The sequence below is a fragment of the Anabrus simplex genome, chromosome 1, assembly GCF_040414725.1.
Source record: "Anabrus simplex isolate iqAnaSimp1 chromosome 1, ASM4041472v1, whole genome shotgun sequence".
Lineage (NCBI taxonomy): Eukaryota > Metazoa > Arthropoda > Insecta > Orthoptera > Tettigoniidae > Anabrus > Anabrus simplex.
Genome location: NC_090265.1, coordinates 1,626,595,950 through 1,626,605,906, shown reverse-complemented (window position 1 = coordinate 1,626,605,906; position 9,957 = coordinate 1,626,595,950).

Below are 9,957 nucleotides of genomic sequence, written 5' to 3'. Positions count from 1 at the left end.
TTCTATTTCTGCTGCCACCTTTCCTACATCCAAGTAAAGATTCATGCGTGAGCTGAGTCGCACGTGTGGATTTGGCCCTTTTGTACGGCCATATGCCCTTCCTGATGCCAACCCTATGTGAGGGATATACTCCCTATTACTTGCTTCTGTGGAGCTCGGTAGTGCGGTGTGTTGTGCGTACTGACACAAAAACCGACATCTTGCCCCCAGCCACTACTCTGACCATTCAGCCAAGGAATCGGACTACCATAGTATTGGACCTATGATAACAAATAGCTTCTTTTTTACGCTTTACATCACAATGGCACAGATAGGTCTTATGGTGACAATGAGATAGGAAAGGACTAGGATTTGTAAGAGAGCGACCGTGGTCTTAAGGCACAGCCCCAGAATTAGCCTGCTGTAAAATTAGGAAACCACGGATAACTACCTTCAGGGCTGCCAACGGTGGGATTTGAACTCACTATCTCCCGAATGCAAGCTTACAGCTACGCACCCCAACCGCACGGTCAAATCGCTTGATCTTCATGTTTTTCCTCTCCTTGCCTTCTTGCCTTTCAAGTACGTTTTCATTATTTCGCTATGTTCCCTCCTTCTTTCCTCCTTCCAGACACATTTCCTTTGCTTCTTCTCTTTCTCCTCGATTATTCCAAACATTTTAATATTTCTTTTACTTTTCTAATATCTGTTTTCTTGTGGTTTCAGTTCAGCCCTATCCTTCTTACCTTCGAAGAATGATCGGATTATTATTATTATTATTATTATTATTATTATTATTATTATTATTATTATTATTATTATTATTATTATTATTAGGGGTTGCCTGGCCGAGACGGTAAAGGCGTGCTCGGATCGCCCGGAAGGGCGTGGTTTCGAATCCCCGCCAGGAAGTCGTAAAATTTAAGAACCGAGATTTCCACTTCCGGAGGTGCATATGGCCCTGAGTTTCACTCAGCTTACACCAAAAATAAGTACCAGGTTAATTCCTGGGGGCAAAGGCGGCCGGGCGTAGAGCTAACCACTCCACCCCATCACGTGCTGAGGTTAAAAATGGTGGAAGCCTTTACTTTCCACTCCTCCAAGGGCTTTCATGGCCTGTACGGAGATGACTTTGCTTTGTTATTATTATTATTATTATTATTATTATTATTATTATTATTATTATTTGCCTGGCAAGGTCATCCTGATAATGTAATTTAGTAGAGTGTACAGCTAGTGTTGCCACACCGAGCATTGGACGGTGGGAAATAAGCCCAAAACCCAAAATAGCCAACTGCTTCGGGCAGAAGAGCCCCTTGGGGAGAATTTTGGCCGCTCAGTGGAGGAACTGCCACTGGAAACCATCAGGCAGCGTCTGTATTCCAGGTTACGGGAGTCTACCAACAGCATCTGTACCCTGCGTTAAGTGGGCTGATATAAAATCCAACGGCGAATGAAGCGACACATCAGTTGGAGTACTTCTTCGTCGCATCAAATGAAAATGGTAGCCACTACTATTCATGAAAGTTTCCATAAGTCCGAACGACGTAATAAATGGACAAGGGCTACTTGCTCACGGACGGAGCGGACTGAAGAAGCGAATCTCCTGGCTACGACTAGCCACCATTAATATTGGGACACTTACTGCTAGAAGCCGTGAACTGGCACAGAACCAGAGAAACCGCCTAATCAAAATGGAATCAAAATGGAAAGGGTCAAAATCGAAAGGCATAGATGATGGTTATATGATCCTCTGTCGTGACGCTAGTTCTGTCCGAAACGGAGTTGCGGTAGTCGTTACTCAGAAACCTTGTGATGCCGTGGTCGAAGTCAGTCGACTATCAGATCGTACAAGAGCGGTCAAAATTATCTCGAATGCAACACATGTCATTTCCTGCTACGCACCGCAAAGTGGACTTCCTGATGGCGGGCAGAAATAATTCTGCGAACAGTTAGGTGCTCATATTCAAACAATACCCCCCGGAGAACATATTCTTGTTGGTTGAGACCTGAATGATCATGTTCGAGAAGCGAATATCGGTATATCCAGTGCCGCAGAGGCCATGGGTACGGGACACAAAATGACAAGGGTTGCAAGATCTTAGACTTGGCTGAATCTCACAATTTTGTCATTGCCATCACGTTCTATAAGAAAAGGCCAACACATCTCGTTACTTACGTCAATGGTGAAAATTCCACATAGATTAGTTATTGGCTTGTACGCAGATACCCCGTCAAGTGCGGATTAATTGCAAAAGTAATTCTATCAGAATCCATTGCCCATAACATCAACTGCTTGGTTTGGACGTCCGAATTGGGCAGATAAAAATAACTCTGCCTCATGAGACTGATCCGGGATGAATGAAGTGGTCGAAACTCTCCGGAAAAGTGGACATGCTCATGACAAAGCTCAGTACTTTTAGTGTGAACACTGATCAACGTGTAGAAACCATGTGGGTTCAAATCACTGATCCGATACGCACGGCAGCATCTGACAGTCTCGAAAAGACAAAATGGCTGTCAAGTCTAAGATCACGGCCCGTACGAGATGTTAAGGTCTGCCGCTAAATGCAATGTTTCCCTAACCAAACATTGCCACTACCAAGGCCTGTATAGGACACTCGATACGGCAGATGGTACAAATAATGTCTACCGCTAGCAAAATTCGCACAGAGAAACTGAAGATACTGGCCACGTCTTGCAAGTTAAAGATTCCAACAACCATATTCTCCGAGAACCACTAGCTATTTGGGGCCGTTGGAGGGACTACTATAAGATTGTATGTAATGAAGAATTTCCACAACGTCCTATTCCTTGTGGTGATCTGAGGTTAGAAGATACTTGGCCAAAACTGAGCTGAAGTTCATGTGGCTTTTTTCGATCGCGTTATTGACGAAGGATGCTTCCCCGAACTCTGGCTGTCGACCACTATCATACCGATCTGAAAGGGTAAAGGTGACGTTGTTGAAATGTTGAAACTACCACCAAATCCGCATAATCTGTCACTCATTAAAAATCTTTGAGCGAGTCGACTAGGCAATATTGTTCAGATCTCTCGAAACCAGTGTGGCTTCGTCAATTGGCTTAGTACAACGGATATGATCAATGCCGTTCGCCTTCTCATCGAGAAACATTGCGAGAAGAGAAAACCTCTACAAATGGCGTTTCTAGAACTGAAAAGAGCTTTCGATAGGGTGCCACATGAATTTATCTGAAGGGTACTCCCAGCACATGAAGTGCCAGAAGTATATATCCGATGGGTCCATATTCTATACGAAGCTACCACTAGATGCTCATACTCTGCATGGGCACAGTGACGTCATATATCCAAATATCTCATCCATGAGCGCTTTTATCTGCAGACGACTTGTTTATTGCGGATAAATCCCGTCGGAGGTTAGAAGAAAGGATACAGAACTGGAATGATCGCATGAGTGAAAATAGTCTGTGGCTTGACGTTAAGAAAACCGACTATCTTAAATATGATCCAAAAACGGATGGCACCATGAAAGTTAACGGTGAAGATATCGTTAAAATCACCCAGTTTTAATAACTCGCTTCCTACTGTTCCTCACCTAGGATGGCGAAACGCTTCCTGAAGCTCGAACACGAGTAAAATCAGCGTGGTCGAAATGGCAGCAAGTAACCGAATTTCTCTGCGACAATAAAATACCAGATTATTTACAGAAGAAAGTGTATAAATCCTTGATTAGACCAGTTGCACCGGACGAGTTGACCGTGCGGTTACGGGCGTGCGGCTATGAGCTTGCATCCGGGAGATAGTGGGTTCGAAACCTACTATCGGCAGCCATCAAGATGGTTTTCCGTGGTTTCCCATTTTCACACCAGACAAATGCTGGGGCTGTACCTTAACTAATACCACGGCCGCTTCCTTCCAACTCCTAGGCCTTTCCTATCCCATCGTCACCATAAGACCTATCTCTGTCGGTGCGACGTAAAGTCACTAGCAGAACAAGAAGACCAGTTGCATTCTATGGTTCAGAATGCTGGCCAGCCTCAGTAAGATATGACCAAGCCCTCCATGGAATTGACATGAAAATGGTTCGTTTGTCGTTAGGACATACGAAACTCGACCACATCAGACCATGTCAGACAACGGATGTGAGTTGCACCAATTTCAGACAATATGCAAGAAGCTCACCTCATATGCTATGGCCCCGTCATGAGGAGAGATGATGATGATGATGCTTGTGGTTTAAAGGGGACTAAGATGCTGATCATCGGCTCTCATGAGAAGAGAAGTTGGTTCAGTTTTTAAAAATTAAAAATGTTATTTATTCGGGGCGTCGACCTAGAAAGAAATTTTGCCCCTTCATTGCACCATATGTTATAAACCTACATGTATATGGATATTGCAGAAGTGCAAAGTGTTGAATGTGAGGAAAGGAACGTTAAGGGCGACACAAACACCTAGTCCCCAGGCCAGGGATATTAATCATTCACAATTAAAAACCCCTGACCCGGCCGTGAATCTAACCCGGGGCCGCCGGGTGACAGGAGGACGCGTTGCACCCTACACCGCGGAACCGGACAGTTGGTTTAATTACTAAGACAGCTCTCCACTACAACGCAGAAGGAAATTGACAACGTGGCCGTCCCAAGCAGGGGCGTGATTTGATCGTCTGTAGGAAGAAATGAAGATCGTGGAAACAACCCACTAAGATGATTATTATTAGGCCTATTATTATTATTATTATTATTATTATTATTATTATTATTATTATTATTATTATTATGTTAACTTTCGGTGGTGCACATGACTCTGAGGGTCACTCGGCCTATGGCAAAACTGAGTACCAGCTTAATGCCTGGGGCAAAGGCCGTCGGGCGTAGAGCTAACCCCACCAAGTGCTGAGGTTATGAATATTGGAAGCCTTTACCTTCCATCCACCAACGTCCTTCATGGCCTGAATGGAGATTACTTCGCTTTGCTATGTATATGCATTAAGAAGATCACAAACTCCCAGCCGTTGAACTACCCGATGCGGCCGGGAATCGAACCAACTTCCACTACGCTGACCATTCAGCCAAGGATCCGAAACAATATTATTATTATTATTATTATTATTATTATTATTATTATTATTATTATTAGTAGTAGTAGTAGTAGTAGTAGTGATAAAAAGGGGACTCTGGGCCAGGGGCTAATGCGCAAGATGGCCGCCGCGCGCATTCTACCTCTAGGTCTACCGCGCAAGATGGCCGCCACGCGCCATCTACCTCTAGGGCTACCGCGCAAGATGGCCGCCACGCGCAATCTACCTCTAGCTACGCGCTACGTCCTCGGACACCTTCAGAAAATAGGATGTCGTTATCTTATGGAATACTGTCGAAAGAGGCTACTAAAAGGGATACCTGACTTGGAAGAGAAAGTGTTAGCGAACTAGGGGTCATTAGCTGAGCCTAGGTATGATGTATGCTAAGCTGTTGTGTATAACCTCCCTTGGCCAACTCCTGTAGGTCACTTTATTCCGAGGGGGCGGGGGTTGATCAGAGTAAAGCTCCTCCAGGGGCACCGAGCAACCTGTGCTGTTGTTGTGTCTGCAATGGCGAACTTAGGTTTTTTACCTGAGTCTAGCTATGATGTGTGCTAAGCTGTCGTCTGTTTAACCTACTTGGCTAACTCTTGTAGGACACTTCATTCTGATGTGGTAAGGTTCTAGCAGAGTAAAGCTCCTCCAGGGGCACCCTTGCCTTAGGTAGGAGCCGAGCAACCTGTGATGTTGTGCCTGCATTAGCGAACTCGGGTTTTTTAGCTGGGTGTAGGCATGTTGTGTGCTAAGCTATCGTCTATCCAACCTGCTTGGCCAACTCTTGTAGGGAGTACTTCAGCCCTAGAGGAGCAGAGTAAATGCTACTCCTAAGGATTCGAACGTGGAGTTGACATAAACTCAAAACTAAAGAGCTTAAGTGCAATTCAAATATCCTCACCCTGATTGAAATATGTGTACGATGTGTACTGACTACAGTAAATGTGGAGACATGTTCATCTCAGCAGAAAAAGAATGACTTTGCGAGCTAAGCTGTATTTTCCCCTACCTGGTGTAGTACTAAAAAATGTTGACAATATGTTATGATGCGAGATACTTGACTTGAGAGAGAACGCGGAGTCTTCAGCTACAGGTCATAGCTTGTTCGCGATGACGGAACTACAGCTCTTGCTACCAAGATAACGTTACTCTACTTAGATCTGAATTGTTTTATGAGGTAGGGTGGAGGGGTAGATTTTTATTAATGGTATACTGCTAGTCGTAAGGGTAACTAACAGGGATGGGCTAACTCAGGAGAGAGCTGTGCTAGGACACAGAGGTAATTAGACATATACAGAGCCTTATAGACGCATTCTCTAGTTTTCTTCTTTCTTTCTTAACCTGCTTACCATCCAGGGTTGATTTTTCCCTTGGACTCAGCGAGGGATCCCACCTCTACCGCCTTAATGACAGTATTCAAGAGCTACAGACTCTGGGTCGGGGGATACCAGTACCTCGCCTTACATGGCCTATCGTTAACTTCTTAAGACTTAGCTGCTTACCTGATTATGGTTAAGAGTGCTAGGTTAACCCATGCATATGACGCCAGGCTTAACTTTACAAGGGCGTTACAGTCTCAAATTTGAGATTCGATCTTACGCTCAACCCAACTAGACGAGATAAGACATGATCCAGGGACTTTGATGCTGAGATTGGTGGAAGGACTAGGGATATGGTGTGAGGTGTAATACAAATGCTTTATTTACAGACAGCGTAATATTGGGGAGCATCTTCGAAGTTCTAAAAACGGAGAGCCTAGCATAACATAGAAGAAATAACTGCACGTGCAAGTTGACTAGCTTTCGATGTATTTGCTAACACATAGAATACAAAGTATTTTTTCCCTACAAGTTTGCATCTTAGGTACAATCACGCAGGAAGACCTTACCTATCCTTGTACTGAATACCCAATGTAATACGTAAAATTAATGTGGTGCCGGAATATAGCTCTGCAGCATTTCGCGTATTATCAGAATTCCCGAATACAGAATAAAATCCTTACTTACACTTTACGTTCGATACCCCTGCAGGCCTGACGTTGCGCTGACCACGCGTTAACCTCCTAGGCGATGGTGTAAGCCTTAATACATAACATGCTTCATTCATTGAGACGTAAGGCTGAAAAGCAACCTTAGGTCCAGGGGAGATGAGCGACCGCGCAAGGTATCAGCCAAAGAAAGACAAAGGCTACGAAAGGAGTTAAAATTAAAGATTCCTTAGCCTTCGTAAACCTAATAGCGTAAGGGTCGGAAAAGAACAAGAGTTAACCGAGGAAGGTCGGATAGGATAGATAAAAGTGAGTGACCTAGCACAAGTAAGTAGAAGCATGCGTATACATGGGCTCTTATGGCACTAACCCGGTGGAGGCTGTGCTAGGGCTTTTTGCCTTGTATCTAATAAAATCCATGACCCAGCCTGGAATTACCCTAATTCGAGGTTCTATCCTCCTAACCGGATGCCCTCCTAACTTGCAACTCTCGGTGGAGTGATGTAGGAGGGTGATGGAATACTGCTGTAAGAAACGACTAAAAAAGGGGTGCTCGAGGGCTTTTAACTTCCGAGCGTGGTATAAGCGACAAGAGGACCTCAAGCTGAGTCTGGCATTAATTATAGTTGTTTAACATTTTTGAATAGGGAATCGAAGGTTTAGTGACTCGAGAACAATCTTCTACTCACAACCACGAGGCTTCAGGAATCTGCTGACAGTGTAGCCGGTTACGCTATGTAAGCAACTCAGCTGTCGCAGAGATGCATGCCGTTACAATTGACATGAATGAAATATCTGACCCGCACACACTTCGACTCTTTGAATACAACTCTGCATCTGTTGGCACAAAGGGGTCTATAGCTGAGTCTGGCATAAGTCTAACTCTGCAGAGCTACTACAGGGTTTACAACTTGTAACTCATAAGCTATTAGTTTTTATTAGCTTGACATTCGGAACAAGGCTACTATGCAAGATAGCTGCTATACTTTATTCGTTTAGACTTAACTAGAGGGCTGTCTCGTAGGCTGACAACTTGTAACTTAAGACCTCATGCATTACAATTGTGTCAAACACGGAATGTAGCGTACAGGACCTGTTATTTCTCTTTCTTCTTCTCCTCCTTAACCTTTTTCTCAATATATTTGGATTAACACGACGAAAAGCATAGTTCGCAAGCCAGAAAACGTAATCATGCACAGTTATATTTATGACCCAGCCGAAAATTAAATCTAAGCCCTTGTTGATGTAGATGAAGAGAAGTTTATTACGACGGAAACACTTAGTTCTCAAGCCACAAAACATAATCATACGCAGTTAAAATCACAACCCGTCGGGTATCGAACCCAACGCCTTGTAAACTTAAGGTTAGTATGCTAATGATACAACCGAGGAGCCTTGTATCTAATAAAATCCATGACCCAGCCTGAAATTACATCAGCCCTCGACAATACAAACTATTAAGTGAACTACGAGGGGTTATAAACTGTGTGTCTCTTATTACTCTTAGAAAATGTACATTTAAGCTCTACTGATAAAATGTTAGTCTCTTCTATCTTTAAAGTCGCAACGATGTCGCAACGTCTATTGGTTAACACTTGGTTTCTTTCGAGCTTAACATTTAAACTATATAGGCTATACTCGTATATATAACCTGTAGCGTGCCTGCCTCTTACCCGGAGGCCCCGGGTTCGATTCCTGGCTAGGTTAAGGAATTTTACCTGGATTTGTGGGTTGGTTCGAGGTCTACTTAGCGTACGTGATTAGAATTGACGGGCTATCTGACGATGAGATAGCGGCCCCGGTCTAGAAAGCTAAGAATAACGGCCGAGAGGATTCGTCGTGCTGACTACACGACACCTCGTAATCCGCAATCCTTCGGGCTGAGCGACGGCCGCTTGGTAGGCCAAGGCCCTTCAAGGGCTGTAGTGTTAGGGGGTTTGTTTATGTGTATATAACATTTTACTCTTACGTCTAACTCTATTGATAAATTGTCGTTCTCTTCTGACTTCAAACTGGTTACCTATCTGACCTTTATTAATGTAATTTCGTTTCTTCTAATGTTTAACTGCCTGCTGTCATTTCTTGATGGATACAGTACTTTGCATCCATCTCTTGGGACAGGCCAGAGTAAAGTGTAGCTTCCACCGAAGTCCCAGTCAACATTCATGGCTGTGACAATATTCAAGTTGCTGGGGTATGGGTAGTGCTGAGTAATGACATTCAGAGCATGACTAGTGCATCTGAGTGTTATGAAAGGTGCTGCTCATAGGGTCAGTCGTGCTGCAATAGTACTTTCTGACCCAGTGAGGAAAGCAATGCCAAACTACCTCACTCATCATCTTGCCTAGTACGCCTACAGACAGACTAATTTTTTAACTTGCGACTCGACGGAAGAACATTTAACGATTCAGCTGAAGTTGGTACATTTTTGATAGCAGCAACACCCTTATCGATTGTTATCTGCAAGAACGCTTCTACTTTGTTAGGAATAGCAAATTAATCTCTATTGGTAAATGGTTTATCTCTTCTAACTTTAAAACTCGTGACGATGTGTAACCTCTGTTGTTCATGATCAATGACTGTTCACAATGTACCTTACAGTAATGTAATCTATTCGTGTTGTGTATATCTGTGGTTATTCTTCAATCAACAACTGCACTGGATGATCTACCAGAATTATGGTTTTTGTTATAGTCCTTTACTATAAGCAGTTACAACCTAAGCTTCTCAACATTGTGTATTATTCCTGCTAAGGTACACGGGAAACTGATAAATGTCTGATTCTAAGAAAACGAAAAGTTTATCGTGCTAATGAAAATGAGTTAAAACTGTGTGTTCAGAACCAAAAAGAAATTCGTGCTACACACATGATAGTGAACGGAACCCAGGGCTTACGTCTTATTATAAGGCAAAAGGGCTTCCACCTCCTAGCAAAAGAGC